Source organism: Schistocerca cancellata, unplaced genomic scaffold, assembly GCF_023864275.1.
Source record: "Schistocerca cancellata isolate TAMUIC-IGC-003103 unplaced genomic scaffold, iqSchCanc2.1 HiC_scaffold_856, whole genome shotgun sequence".
In the NCBI taxonomy this organism is placed as follows: domain Eukaryota; kingdom Metazoa; phylum Arthropoda; class Insecta; order Orthoptera; family Acrididae; genus Schistocerca; species Schistocerca cancellata.
In genome coordinates this window covers 1-12,312 of record NW_026046867.1, presented here as the reverse complement: position 1 = coordinate 12,312, position 12,312 = coordinate 1, and the positions used below count along the sequence as shown (strand labels likewise).

Genomic DNA, 12,312 nt, shown 5'->3' with positions numbered 1-12,312 from the left:
TCCGCTAGTGTCTAAGGCTGCACGCGCCCAGCGAATGACAGGGGGTGCAACGAGCAGCAGTGCGTCTCACACACGCGGCGGTGCGCCCGCCAATTCGGCCGTCACTCTGCTGGGTCGCCGGGCGCGCCTCCCCGCGCCGTCCTCGAGCAACTGGCGGTTGCGGAAGGAAGCGCTTTCGTCAAATGCGGCCGAAAACTAACATTTTGTGTGTTGGGAGAAAAGCCGAACGCGAATTCTGCCGTGCTCCTACATTAGATGAGCGCCAACGGCCATACCATGATGAATACACCGGTTCTCGTCCGATCACCGAAGTTAAGCATCATCGGGCCCGGCTAGTACTTGGATGGGTGACCGCCTGGGAAACCCGGGTGCTGTTGGCTCCCTTCCTGTTTTTTTTTTTTTTGTAATGTCGCCAGCCCAATTTTCAAACTACCTTTCTGTTGTGACAAAGGTGCTTCCTTAAGCCTTTTAAACTACTGTAATGGAACGAAAATGCAGTAATTAACTCAGTTTGAGGGAGAATGTGCTAACCAAGTTTGCCAAGAAGACTTTGAAAACGACAAAATAGTACGAATCGGCAGGTGATTTCTGAAATACGTCACCGCCTATTGATGTGTAGGTGTGTTGAGTTCCAAATTTGATTTGTAACCACGAATTTATTCCTTAGTCGTCTCGTCTCGTCTCGTCTCGTCCCGCAGACGTTTGTCGTGCTTGCGCTGTCATATGGACCACGACCCGAGCGGCAGCGAGCGGCAGTCGAGCAAAGTCGGGACAAGTCGGGACGGGGACAGGGACAGGGATAGGAATGGTGCGAATGCACTGCAAACTACGCAGACACCTGGTGTGAGGCGAGGCGAGGCGAGGCGTGGCGAGGCGAGGAAGCCCACATCGCTACCAGTGGGCCCTCCAGCACGACACTGCCACACCCCGCACAGGCCCTCCGCTGAACACCAGGGACAAGATGCGTCCTCCGCTAGTGTCGAAGGCTGCACGCGCCCAGCGAATGACAGGGGGTGCAACGAGCAGCAGTGCGTCTAACACACGCGGCGGTGCGCCCGCCAATTCGGCCGTCACTCTGCTGGGACGCTGGGCGTGCCTCCCCGCGCCGTCCTCGAGGAACTGGCGGTTGCGGAAGGAAGCGCTTTCGTCAAATGCGGCCGAAAACTAACATTTTGTGTGTTGGGAGAAAAGCCGAACGCGAATTCTGCCGTGCTCCTACATTAGATGAGCGCCAACGGCCAAACCATGATGAATACACCGGTTCTCGTCCGATCACCGAAGTTAAGCATCATCGGGCCCGGCTAGTACTTGGATGGGTGACCGCCTGGGAAACCCGGGTGCTGCTGGCTCCCTTCCTGTTTTTTTTTTTTGTTATGTCGCCAGCCCAATTTTCAAACTACCTTTCTGTTGTGACAAAGATGCTTCTTTAAGCCTTTTAAACTACTGTAATGGTACGAAAATGCAGTAATTAACTCAGTTTGAGGGAGAATGTGCTAACCAAGTTTGCCAAGAAGACTTTGAAAACGACAAAACAGTACGAATCGGCAGGTGATTTCTGAAATACGTCACCGCCTAATGTTGTGTAGGAGTGTAGAGTTCCAAATTTGATTTGTAACCACGAATTTATTCCTTAGTCGTCTCGTCTCGTCTCGTCTCGTCTCGTCCCGCAGACGTTTGTCGTGCTTGCGCTGTCATATGGACCACGACCCGAGCGGCAGCGAGCGGCAGTCGAGCAAAGTCGGGACAAGTCGGGACGGGGACAGGGACAGGGATGGGAATGGTGCGAATGCACTGCAAACTACGCAGACACCTGGTGTGAGGAGAGGCGAGGCGAGGCGAGGCGACGCGAGGCGACGCGAGGAAGCCCACATCGCTACCAGTGGGCCCTCCAGCACGACACTGCCACACCCCGCACAGGCCCTCCGCTGAACACCAGGGACAAGATGCGTCCTCCGCTAGTGTCGAAGGCTGCACGCGCCCAGCGAATGACAGGGGGTGCAACGAGCAGCAGTGCGTCTCACACACGCGGCGGTGCGCCCGCCAATTCGGCCGTCACTCTGCTGGGACGCCGGGCGCGCCTCCCCGCGCCGTCCTCGAGGAACTGGCGGTTGCGGAAGGAAGCGCTTTCGTCAAATGCGGCCGAAAACTAACATTTTGTGTGTTGGGAGAAAAGCCGAACGCGAATTCTGCCGTGCTCCTACATTAGATGAGCGCCAACGGCCATACCATGATGAATACACCGGTTTTCGTCCGATCACCGAAGTTAAGCATCATCGGGCCCGGCTAGTACTTGGATGGGTGACCGCCTGGGAAACCCGGGTGCTGTTGGCTCCCTTCCTGTTTTTTTTTTTTTTGTAATGTCGCCAGCCCAATTTTCAAACTACCTTTCTGTTGTGACAAAGATGCTTCCTTAAGCCTTTTAAACTACTGTAATGGTACGAAAATGCAGTAATTAACTCAGTTTGAGGGAGAATGTGCTAACCAAGTTTGCCAAGAAGACTTTGAAAACGACAAAACAGTACGAATCGGCAGGTGATTTCTGAAATACGTCACCGCCTATTGTTGTGTAGGAGTGTAGAGTTCCAAATTTGATTTGTAACCACGAATTTATTCCTTAGTCGTCTCGTCTCGTCTCGTCCCGCAGACGTTTGTCGTGCTTGCGCTGTCATATGGACTACGACCCGAGCGGCAGCGAGCGGCAGTCGAGCAAAGTCGGGACAAGTCGGGACGGGGACAGGGACAGGGATAGGAATGGTGCGAATGCACTGCAAACTTACGCAGACACCTGGTGTGAGGCGAGGCGAGGCGAGGCGAGGCGAGGAAGCCCACATCGCTACCAGTGGGCCCTCCAGCACGACACTGCCACACCCCGCACAGGCCCTCCGCTGAACACCAGGGACAAGATGCGTCCTCCGCTAGTGTCTAAGGCTGCACGCGCCCAGCGAATGACAGGGGGTGCAACGAGCAGCAGTGCGTCTCACACACGCGGCGGTGCGCCCGCCAATTCGGCCGTCACTCTGCTGGGACGCCGGGCGCGCCTCCCCGCGCCGTCCTCGAGCAACTGGCGGTTGCGGAAGGAAGCGCTTTCGTCAAATGCGGCCGAAAACTAACATTTTGTGTGTTGGGAGAAAAGCCGAACGCGAATTCTGCCGTGCTCCTACATTAGATGAGCGCCAACGGCCATACCATGATGAATACACCGGTTCTCGTCCGATCACCGAAGTTAAGCATCATCGGGCCCTGCTAGTACTTGGATGGGTGACCGCCTGGGAAACCCGGGTGCTGTTGGCTCCCTTACTGTTTTTTTTTTGTTATGTCGCCAGCCCAATTTTCAAACTACCTTTCTGTTGTGACAAAGATGCTTCCTTAAGCCTTTTAAACTACTGTAATGGAACGAAAATGCAGTAATTAACTCAGTTTGAGGGAGAATGTGCTAACCAAGTTTGCCAAGAAGACTTTGAAAACGACAAAATAGTACGAATCGGCAGGTGATTTCTGAAATACGTCACCGCCTATTGATGTGTAGGTGTGTTGAGTTCCAAATTTGATTTGTAACCACGAATTTATTCCTTAGTCGTCTCGTCTCGTCTCGTCTCGTCCCGCAGACGTTTGTCGTGCTTGCGCTGTCATATGGACCACGACCCGAGCGGCAGCGAGCGGCAGTCGAGCAAAGTCGGGACAAGTCGGGACGGGGACAGGGACAGGGATAGGAATGGTGCGAATGCACTGCAAACTACGCAGACACCTGGTGTGAGGCGAGGCGAGGCGAGGCGTGGCGAGGCGAGGAAGCCCACATCGCTACCAGTGGGCCCTCCAGCACGACACTGCCACACCCCGCACAGGCCCTCCGCTGAACACCAGGGACAAGATGCGTCCTCCGCTAGTGTCGAAGGCTGCACGCGCCCAGCGAATGACAGGGGGTGCAACGAGCAGCAGTGCGTCTAACACACGCGGCGGTGCGCCCGCCAATTCGGCCGTCACTCTGCTGGGACGCTGGGCGTGCCTCCCCGCGCCGTCCTCGAGGAACTGGCGGTTGCGGAAGGAAGCGCTTTCGTCAAATGCGGCCGAAAACTAACATTTTGTGTTTTGGGAGAAAAGCCGAACGCGAATTCTGCCGTGCTCCTACATTAGATGAGCGCCAACGGCCAAACCATGATGAATACACCGGTTCTCGTCCGATCACCGAAGTTAAGCATCATCGGGCCCGGCTAGTACTTGGATGGGTGACCGCCTGGGAAACCCGGGTGCTGCTGGCTCCCTTCCTGTTTTTTTTTTTTTGTTATGTCGCCAGCCCAATTTTCAAACTACCTTTCTGTTGTGACAAAGATGCTTCTTTAAGCCTTTTAAACTACTGTAATGGTACGAAAATGCAGTAATTAACTCAGTTTGAGGGAGAATGTGCTAACCAAGTTTGCCAAGAAGACTTTGAAAACGACAAAACAGTACGAATCGGCAGGTGATTTCTGAAATACGTCACCGCCTAATGTTGTGTAGGAGTGTAGAGTTCCAAATTTGATTTGTAACCACGAATTTATTCCTTAGTCGTCTCGTCTCGTCTCGTCTCGTTTCGTCCCGCAGACGTTTGTCGTGCTTGCGCTGTCATATGGACCACGACCCGAGCGGCAGCGAGCGGCAGTCGAGCAAAGTCGGGACAAGTCGGGACGGGGACAGGGACAGGGATGGGAATGGTGCGAATGCACTGCAAACTACGCAGACACCTGGTGTGAGGAGAGGCGAGGCGAGGCGAGGCGACGCGAGGCGACGCGAGGAAGCCCACATCGCTACCAGTGGGCCCTCCAGCACGACACTGCCACACCCCGCACAGGCCCTCCGCTGAACACCAGGGACAAGATGCGTCCTCCGCTAGTGTCGAAGGCTGCACGCGCCCAGCGAATGACAGGGGGTGCAACGAGCAGCAGTGCGTCTCACACACGCGGCGGTGCGCCCGCCAATTCGGCCGTCACTCTGCTGGGACGCCGGGCGCGCCTCCCCGCGCCGTCCTCGAGCAACTGGCGGTTGCGGAAGGAAGCGCTTTCGTCAAATGCGGCCGAAAACTAACATTTTGTGTGTTGGGAGAAAAGCCGAACGCGAATTCTGCCGTGCTCCTACATTAGATGAGCGCCAACGGCCATACCATGATGAATACACCGGTTCTCGTCCGATCACCGAAGTTAAGCATCATCGGGCCCGGCTAGTACTTGGATGGGTGACCGCCTGGGAAACCCGGGTGCTGTTGGCTCCCTTACTGTTTTTTTTTTGTTATGTCGCCAGCCCAATTTTCAAACTACCTTTCTGTTGTGACAAAGATGCTTCCTTAAGCCTTTTAAACTACTGTAATGGAACGAAAATGCAGTAATTAACTCAGTTTGAGGGAGAATGTGCTAACCAAGTTTGCCAAGAAGACTTTGAAAACGACAAAATAGTACGAATCGGCAGGTGATTTCTGAAATACGTCACCGCCTATTGATGTGTAGGTGTGTTGAGTTCCAAATTTGATTTGTAACCACGAATTTATTCCTTAGTCGTCTCGTCTCGTCTCGTCTCGTCTCGTCCCGCAGACGTTTGTCGTGCTTGCGCTGTCATATGGACCACGACCCGAGCGGCAGCGAGCGGCAGTCGAGCAAAGTCGGGACAAGTCGGGACGGGGACAGGGACAGGGATAGGAATGGTGCGAATGCACTGCAAACTACGCAGACACCTGGTGTGAGGCGAGGCGAGGCGAGGCGTGGCGAGGCGAGGAAGCCCACATCGCTACCAGTGGGCCCTCCAGCACGACACTGCCACACCCCGCACAGGCCCTCCGCTGAACACCAGGGACAAGATGCGTCCTCCGCTAGTGTCGAAGGCTGCACGCGCCCAGCGAATGACAGGGGGTGCAACGAGCAGCAGTGCGTCTAACACACGCGGCGGTGCGCCCGCCAATTCGGCCGTCACTCTGCTGGGACGCTGGGCGTGCCTCCCCGCGCCGTCCTCGAGGAACTGGCGGTTGCGGAAGGAAGCGCTTTCGTCAAATGCGGCCGAAAACTAACATTTTGTGTTTTGGGAGAAAAGCCGAACGCGAATTCTGCCGTGCTCCTACATTAGATGAGCGCCAACGGCCAAACCATGATGAATACACCGGTTCTCGTCCGATCACCGAAGTTAAGCATCATCGGGCCCGGCTAGTACTTGGATGGGTGACCGCCTGGGAAACCCGGGTGCTGCTGGCTCCCTTCCTGTTTTTTTTTTTTGTTATGTCGCCAGCCCAATTTTCAAACTACCTTTCTGTTGTGACAAAGATGCTTCTTTAAGCCTTTTAAACTACTGTAATGGTACGAAAATGCAGTAATTAACTCAGTTTGAGGGAGAATGTGCTAACCAAGTTTGCCAAGAAGACTTTGAAAACGACAAAACAGTACGAATCGGCAGGTGATTTCTGAAATACGTCACCGCCTAATGTTGTGTAGGAGTGTAGAGTTCCAAATTTGATTTGTAACCACGAATTTATTCCTTAGTCGTCTCGTCTCGTCTCGTCTCGTTTCGTCCCGCAGACGTTTGTCGTGCTTGCGCTGTCATATGGACCACGACCCGAGCGGCAGCGAGCGGCAGTCGAGCAAAGTCGGGACAAGTCGGGACGGGGACAGGGACAGGGATGGGAATGGTGCGAATGCACTGCAAACTACGCAGACACCTGGTGTGAGGAGAGGCGAGGCGAGGCGAGGCGACGCGAGGCGACGCGAGGAAGCCCACATCGCTACCAGTGGGCCCTCCAGCACGACACTGCCACACCCCGCACAGGCCCTCCGCTGAACACCAGGGACAAGATGCGTCCTCCGCTAGTGTCGAAGGCTGCACGCGCCCAGCGAATGACAGGGGGTGCAACGAGCAGCAGTGCGTCTCACACACGCGGCGGTGCGCCCGCCAATTCGGCCGTCACTCTGCTGGGACGCCGGGCGCGCCTCCCCGCGCCGTCCTCGAGCAACTGGCGGTTGCGGAAGGAAGCGCTTTCGTCAAATGCGGCCGAAAACTAACATTTTGTGTGTTGGGAGAAAAGCCGAACGCGAATTCTGCCGTGCTCCTACATTAGATGAGCGCCAACGGCCATACCATGATGAATACACCGGTTCTCGTCCGATCACCGAAGTTAAGCATCATCGGGCCCGGCTAGTACTTGGATGGGTGACCGCCTGGGAAACCCGGGTGCTGTTGGCTCCCTTCCTGTTTTTTTTTTTTTTGTAATGTCGCCAGCCCAATTTTCAAACTACCTTTCTGTTGTGACAAAGATGCTTCCTTAAGCCTTTTAAACTACTGTAATGGTACGAAAATGCAGTAATTAACTCAGTTTGAGGGAGAATGTGCTAACCAAGTTTGCCAAGAAGACTTTGAAAACGACAAAACAGTACGAATCGGCAGGTGATTTCTGAAATACGTCACCGCCTATTGTTGTGTAGGAGTGTAGAGTTCCAAATTTGATTTGTAACCACGAATTTATTCCTTAGTCGTCTCGTCTCGTCTCGTCCCGCAGACGTTTGTCGTGCTTGCGCTGTCATATGGACTACGACCCGAGCGGCAGCGAGCGGCAGTCGAGCAAAGTCGGGACAAGTCGGGACGGGGACAGGGACAGGGATAGGAATGGTGCGAATGCACTGCAAACTTACGCAGACACCTGGTGTGAGGCGAGGCGAGGCGAGGCGAGGCGAGGAAGCCCACATCGCTACCAGTGGGCCCTCCAGCACGACACTGCCACACCCCGCACAGGCCCTCCGCTGAACACCAGGGACAAGATGCGTCCTCCGCTAGTGTCTAAGGCTGCACGCGCCCAGCGAATGACAGGGGGTGCAACGAGCAGCAGTGCGTCTCACACACGCGGCGGTGCGCCCGCCAATTCGGCCGTCACTCTGCTGGGACGCCGGGCGCGCCTCCCCGCGCCGTCCTCGAGCAACTGGCGGTTGCGGAAGGAAGCGCTTTCGTCAAATGCGGCCGAAAACTAACATTTTGTGTGTTGGGAGAAAAGCCGAACGCGAATTCTGCCGTGCTCCTACATTAGATGAGCGCCAACGGCCATACCATGATGAATACACCGGTTCTCGTCCGATCACCGAAGTTAAGCATCATCGGGCCCTGCTAGTACTTGGATGGGTGACCGCCTGGGAAACCCGGGTGCTGTTGGCTCCCTTACTGTTTTTTTTTTGTTATGTCGCCAGCCCAATTTTCAAACTACCTTTCTGTTGTGACAAAGATGCTTCCTTAAGCCTTTTAAACTACTGTAATGGAACGAAAATGCAGTAATTAACTCAGTTTGAGGGAGAATGTGCTAACCAAGTTTGCCAAGAAGACTTTGAAAACGACAAAATAGTACGAATCGGCAGGTGATTTCTGAAATACGTCACCGCCTATTGATGTGTAGGTGTGTTGAGTTCCAAATTTGATTTGTAACCACGAATTTATTCCTTAGTCGTCTCGTCTCGTCTCGTCTCGTCCCGCAGACGTTTGTCGTGCTTGCGCTGTCATATGGACCACGACCCGAGCGGCAGCGAGCGGCAGTCGAGCAAAGTCGGGACAAGTCGGGACGGGGACAGGGACAGGGATAGGAATGGTGCGAATGCACTGCAAACTACGCAGACACCTGGTGTGAGGCGAGGCGAGGCGAGGCGTGGCGAGGCGAGGAAGCCCACATCGCTACCAGTGGGCCCTCCAGCACGACACTGCCACACCCCGCACAGGCCCTCCGCTGAACACCAGGGACAAGATGCGTCCTCCGCTAGTGTCGAAGGCTGCACGCGCCAGCGAATGACAGGGGGTGCAACGAGCAGCAGTGCGTCTAACACACGCGGCGGTGCGCCCGCCAATTCGGCCGTCACTCTGCTGGGACGCTGGGCGTGCCTCCCCGCGCCGTCCTCGAGGAACTGGCGGTTGCGGAAGGAAGCGCTTTCGTCAAATGCGGCCGAAAACTAACATTTTGTGTTTTGGGAGAAAAGCCGAACGCGAATTCTGCCGTGCTCCTACATTAGATGAGCGCCAACGGCCAAACCATGATGAATACACCGGTTCTCGTCCGATCACCGAAGTTAAGCATCATCGGGCCCGGCTAGTACTTGGATGGGTGACCGCCTGGGAAACCCGGGTGCTGCTGGCTCCCTTCCTGTTTTTTTTTTTTTGTTATGTCGCCAGCCCAATTTTCAAACTACCTTTCTGTTGTGACAAAGATGCTTCTTTAAGCCTTTTAAACTACTGTAATGGTACGAAAATGCAGTAATTAACTCAGTTTGAGGGAGAATGTGCTAACCAAGTTTGCCAAGAAGACTTTGAAAACGACAAAACAGTACGAATCGGCAGGTGATTTCTGAAATACGTCACCGCCTAATGTTGTGTAGGAGTGTAGAGTTCCAAATTTGATTTGTAACCACGAATTTATTCCTTAGTCGTCTCGTCTCGTCTCGTCTCGTTTCGTCCCGCAGACGTTTGTCGTGCTTGCGCTGTCATATGGACCACGACCCGAGCGGCAGCGAGCGGCAGTCGAGCAAAGTCGGGACAAGTCGGGACGGGGACAGGGACAGGGATGGGAATGGTGCGAATGCACTGCAAACTACGCAGACACCTGGTGTGAGGAGAGGCGAGGCGAGGCGAGGCGACGCGAGGCGACGCGAGGAAGCCCACATCGCTACCAGTGGGCCCTCCAGCACGACACTGCCACACCCCGCACAGGCCCTCCGCTGAACACCAGGGACAAGATGCGTCCTCCGCTAGTGTCGAAGGCTGCACGCGCCCAGCGAATGACAGGGGGTGCAACGAGCAGCAGTGCGTCTCACACACGCGGCGGTGCGCCCGCCAATTCGGCCGTCACTCTGCTGGGACGCCGGGCGCGCCTCCCCGCGCCGTCCTCGAGCAACTGGCGGTTGCGGAAGGAAGCGCTTTCGTCAAATGCGGCCGAAAACTAACATTTTGTGTGTTGGGAGAAAAGCCGAACGCGAATTCTGCCGTGCTCCTACATTAGATGAGCGCCAACGGCCATACCATGATGAATACACCGGTTCTCGTCCGATCACCGAAGTTAAGCATCATCGGGCCCGGCTAGTACTTGGATGGGTGACCGCCTGGGAAACCCGGGTGCTGTTGGCTCCCTTACTGTTTTTTTTTTGTTATGTCGCCAGCCCAATTTTCAAACTACCTTTCTGTTGTGACAAAGATGCTTCCTTAAGCCTTTTAAACTACTGTAATGGAACGAAAATGCAGTAATTAACTCAGTTTGAGGGAGAATGTGCTAACCAAGTTTGCCAAGAAGACTTTGAAAACGACAAAATAGTACGAATCGGCAGGTGATTTCTGAAATACGTCACCGCCTATTGATGTGTAGGTGTGTTGAGTTCCAAATTTGATTTGTAACCACGAATTTATTCCTTAGTCGTCTCGTCTCGTCTCGTCTCGTCCCGCAGACGTTTGTCGTGCTTGCGCTGTCATATGGACCACGACCCGAGCGGCAGCGAGCGGCAGTCGAGCAAAGTCGGGACAAGTCGGGACGGGGACAGGGACAGGGATAGGAATGGTGCGAATGCACTGCAAACTACGCAGACACCTGGTGTGAGGCGAGGCGAGGCGAGGCGTGGCGAGGCGAGGAAGCCCACATCGCTACCAGTGGGCCCTCCAGCACGACACTGCCACACCCCGCACAGGCCCTCCGCTGAACACCAGGGACAAGATGCGTCCTCCGCTAGTGTCGAAGGCTGCACGCGCCCAGCGAATGACAGGGGGTGCAACGAGCAGCAGTGCGTCTAACACACGCGGCGGTGCGCCCGCCAATTCGGCCGTCACTCTGCTGGGACGCTGGGCGTGCCTCCCCGCGCCGTCCTCGAGGAACTGGCGGTTGCGGAAGGAAGCGCTTTCGTCAAATGCGGCCGAAAACTAACATTTTGTGTTTTGGGAGAAAAGCCGAACGCGAATTCTGCCGTGCTCCTACATTAGATGAGCGCCAACGGCCAAACCATGATGAATACACCGGTTCTCGTCCGATCACCGAAGTTAAGCATCATCGGGCCCGGCTAGTACTTGGATGGGTGACCGCCTGGGAAACCCGGGTGCTGCTGGCTCCCTTCCTGTTTTTTTTTTTTTGTTATGTCGCCAGCCAATTTTCAAACTACCTTTCTGTTGTGACAAAGATGCTTCTTTAAGCCTTTTAAACTACTGTAATGGTACGAAAATGCAGTAATTAACTCAGTTTGAGGGAGAATGTGCTAACCAAGTTTGCCAGAAGACTTTGAAAACGACAAAACAGTACGAATCGGCAGGTGATTTCTGAAATACGTCACCGCCTAATGTTGTGTAGGAGTGTAGAGTTCCAAATTTGATTTGTAACCACGAATTTATTCCTTAGTCGTCTCGTCTCGTCTCGTCTCGTCTCGTCCCGCAGACGTTTGTCGTGCTTGCGCTGTCATATGGACCACGACCCGAGCGGCAGCGAGCGGCAGTCGAGCAAAGTCGGGACAAGTCGGGACGGGGACAGGGACAGGGATGGGAATGGTGCGAATGCACTGCAAACTACGCAGACACCTGGTGTGAGGAGAGGCGAGGCGAGGCGAGGCGACGCGAGGCGACGCGAGGAAGCCCACATCGCTACCAGTGGGCCCTCCAGCACGACACTGCCACACCCCGCACAGGCCCTCCGCTGAACACCAGGGACAAGATGCGTCCTCCGCTAGTGTCGAAGGCTGCACGCGCCCAGCGAATGACAGGGGGTGCAACGAGCAGCAGTGCGTCTCACACACGCGGCGGTGCGCCCGCCAATTCGGCCGTCACTCTGCTGGGACGCCGGGCGCGCCTCCCCGCGCCGTCCTCGAGGAACTGGCGGTTGCGGAAGGAAGCGCTTTCGTCAAATGCGGCCGAAAACTAACATTTTGTGTGTTGGGAGAAAAGCCGAACGCGAATTCTGCCGTGCTCCTACATTAGATGAGCGCCAACGGCCATACCATGATGAATACACCGGTTTTCGTCCGATCACCGAAGTTAAGCATCATCGGGCCCGGCTAGTACTTGGATGGGTGACCGCCTGGGAAACCCGGGTGCTGTTGGCTCCCTTCCTGTTTTTTTTTTTTTGTAATGTCGCCAGCCCAATTTCAAACTACCTTTCTGTTGTGACAAAGATGCTTCCTTAAGCCTTTTAAACTACTGTAATGGTACGAAAATGCAGTAATTAACTCAGTTTGAGGGAGAATGTGCTAACCAAGTTTGCCAAGAAGACTTTGAAAACGACAAAACAGTACGAATCGGCAGGTGATTTCTGAAATACGTCACCGCCTATTGTTGTGTAGGAGTGTAGAGTTCCAAATTTGATTTGTAACC

The 12,312-nt window shown here is 54.8% G+C and overlaps 13 non-coding genes across 13 annotated transcripts; all 13 read left to right on the top strand.

Annotated features, from left to right (window-relative positions):
• The first annotated feature begins 261 nt into the window (after positions 1 to 261).
• LOC126147413 (5S ribosomal RNA) lies at positions 262 to 380 on the top strand. The gene has a single exon (XR_007530260.1). It is a non-coding gene; the product is annotated as a 5S ribosomal RNA (ribosomal RNA).
• An 850-nt stretch (positions 381 to 1,230) lies between these two features.
• LOC126147352 (5S ribosomal RNA) lies at positions 1,231 to 1,349 on the top strand. The gene has a single exon (XR_007530202.1). It is a non-coding gene; the product is annotated as a 5S ribosomal RNA (ribosomal RNA).
• Positions 1,350 to 2,212: 863 nt separating this feature from the next.
• LOC126147394 (5S ribosomal RNA) lies at positions 2,213 to 2,331 on the top strand. Its single transcript, XR_007530242.1, has one exon. It is a non-coding gene; the product is annotated as a 5S ribosomal RNA (ribosomal RNA).
• An 841-nt stretch (positions 2,332 to 3,172) lies between these two features.
• LOC126147418 (5S ribosomal RNA) lies at positions 3,173 to 3,291 on the top strand. Its single transcript, XR_007530265.1, has one exon. It is a non-coding gene; the product is annotated as a 5S ribosomal RNA (ribosomal RNA).
• An 846-nt stretch (positions 3,292 to 4,137) lies between these two features.
• On the top strand, positions 4,138 to 4,256 carry LOC126147351 (5S ribosomal RNA). The gene has a single exon (XR_007530201.1). It is a non-coding gene; the product is annotated as a 5S ribosomal RNA (ribosomal RNA).
• Positions 4,257 to 5,120: 864 nt separating this feature from the next.
• Positions 5,121 to 5,239, top strand: LOC126147401 (5S ribosomal RNA). Its single transcript, XR_007530249.1, has one exon. It is a non-coding gene; the product is annotated as a 5S ribosomal RNA (ribosomal RNA).
• Positions 5,240 to 6,090: 851 nt separating this feature from the next.
• On the top strand, positions 6,091 to 6,209 carry LOC126147349 (5S ribosomal RNA). The gene has a single exon (XR_007530199.1). It is a non-coding gene; the product is annotated as a 5S ribosomal RNA (ribosomal RNA).
• Positions 6,210 to 7,072: 863 nt separating this feature from the next.
• LOC126147390 (5S ribosomal RNA) lies at positions 7,073 to 7,191 on the top strand. The gene has a single exon (XR_007530238.1). It is a non-coding gene; the product is annotated as a 5S ribosomal RNA (ribosomal RNA).
• Positions 7,192 to 8,032: 841 nt separating this feature from the next.
• LOC126147417 (5S ribosomal RNA) lies at positions 8,033 to 8,151 on the top strand. Its single transcript, XR_007530264.1, has one exon. It is a non-coding gene; the product is annotated as a 5S ribosomal RNA (ribosomal RNA).
• Positions 8,152 to 8,996: 845 nt separating this feature from the next.
• LOC126147348 (5S ribosomal RNA) lies at positions 8,997 to 9,115 on the top strand. Its single transcript, XR_007530198.1, has one exon. It is a non-coding gene; the product is annotated as a 5S ribosomal RNA (ribosomal RNA).
• Positions 9,116 to 9,979: 864 nt separating this feature from the next.
• Positions 9,980 to 10,098, top strand: LOC126147344 (5S ribosomal RNA). The gene has a single exon (XR_007530194.1). It is a non-coding gene; the product is annotated as a 5S ribosomal RNA (ribosomal RNA).
• Positions 10,099 to 10,944: 846 nt separating this feature from the next.
• LOC126147347 (5S ribosomal RNA) lies at positions 10,945 to 11,063 on the top strand. Its single transcript, XR_007530197.1, has one exon. It is a non-coding gene; the product is annotated as a 5S ribosomal RNA (ribosomal RNA).
• An 862-nt stretch (positions 11,064 to 11,925) lies between these two features.
• LOC126147393 (5S ribosomal RNA) lies at positions 11,926 to 12,044 on the top strand. Its single transcript, XR_007530241.1, has one exon. It is a non-coding gene; the product is annotated as a 5S ribosomal RNA (ribosomal RNA).
• Positions 12,045 to 12,312: the final 268 nt, after the last annotated feature.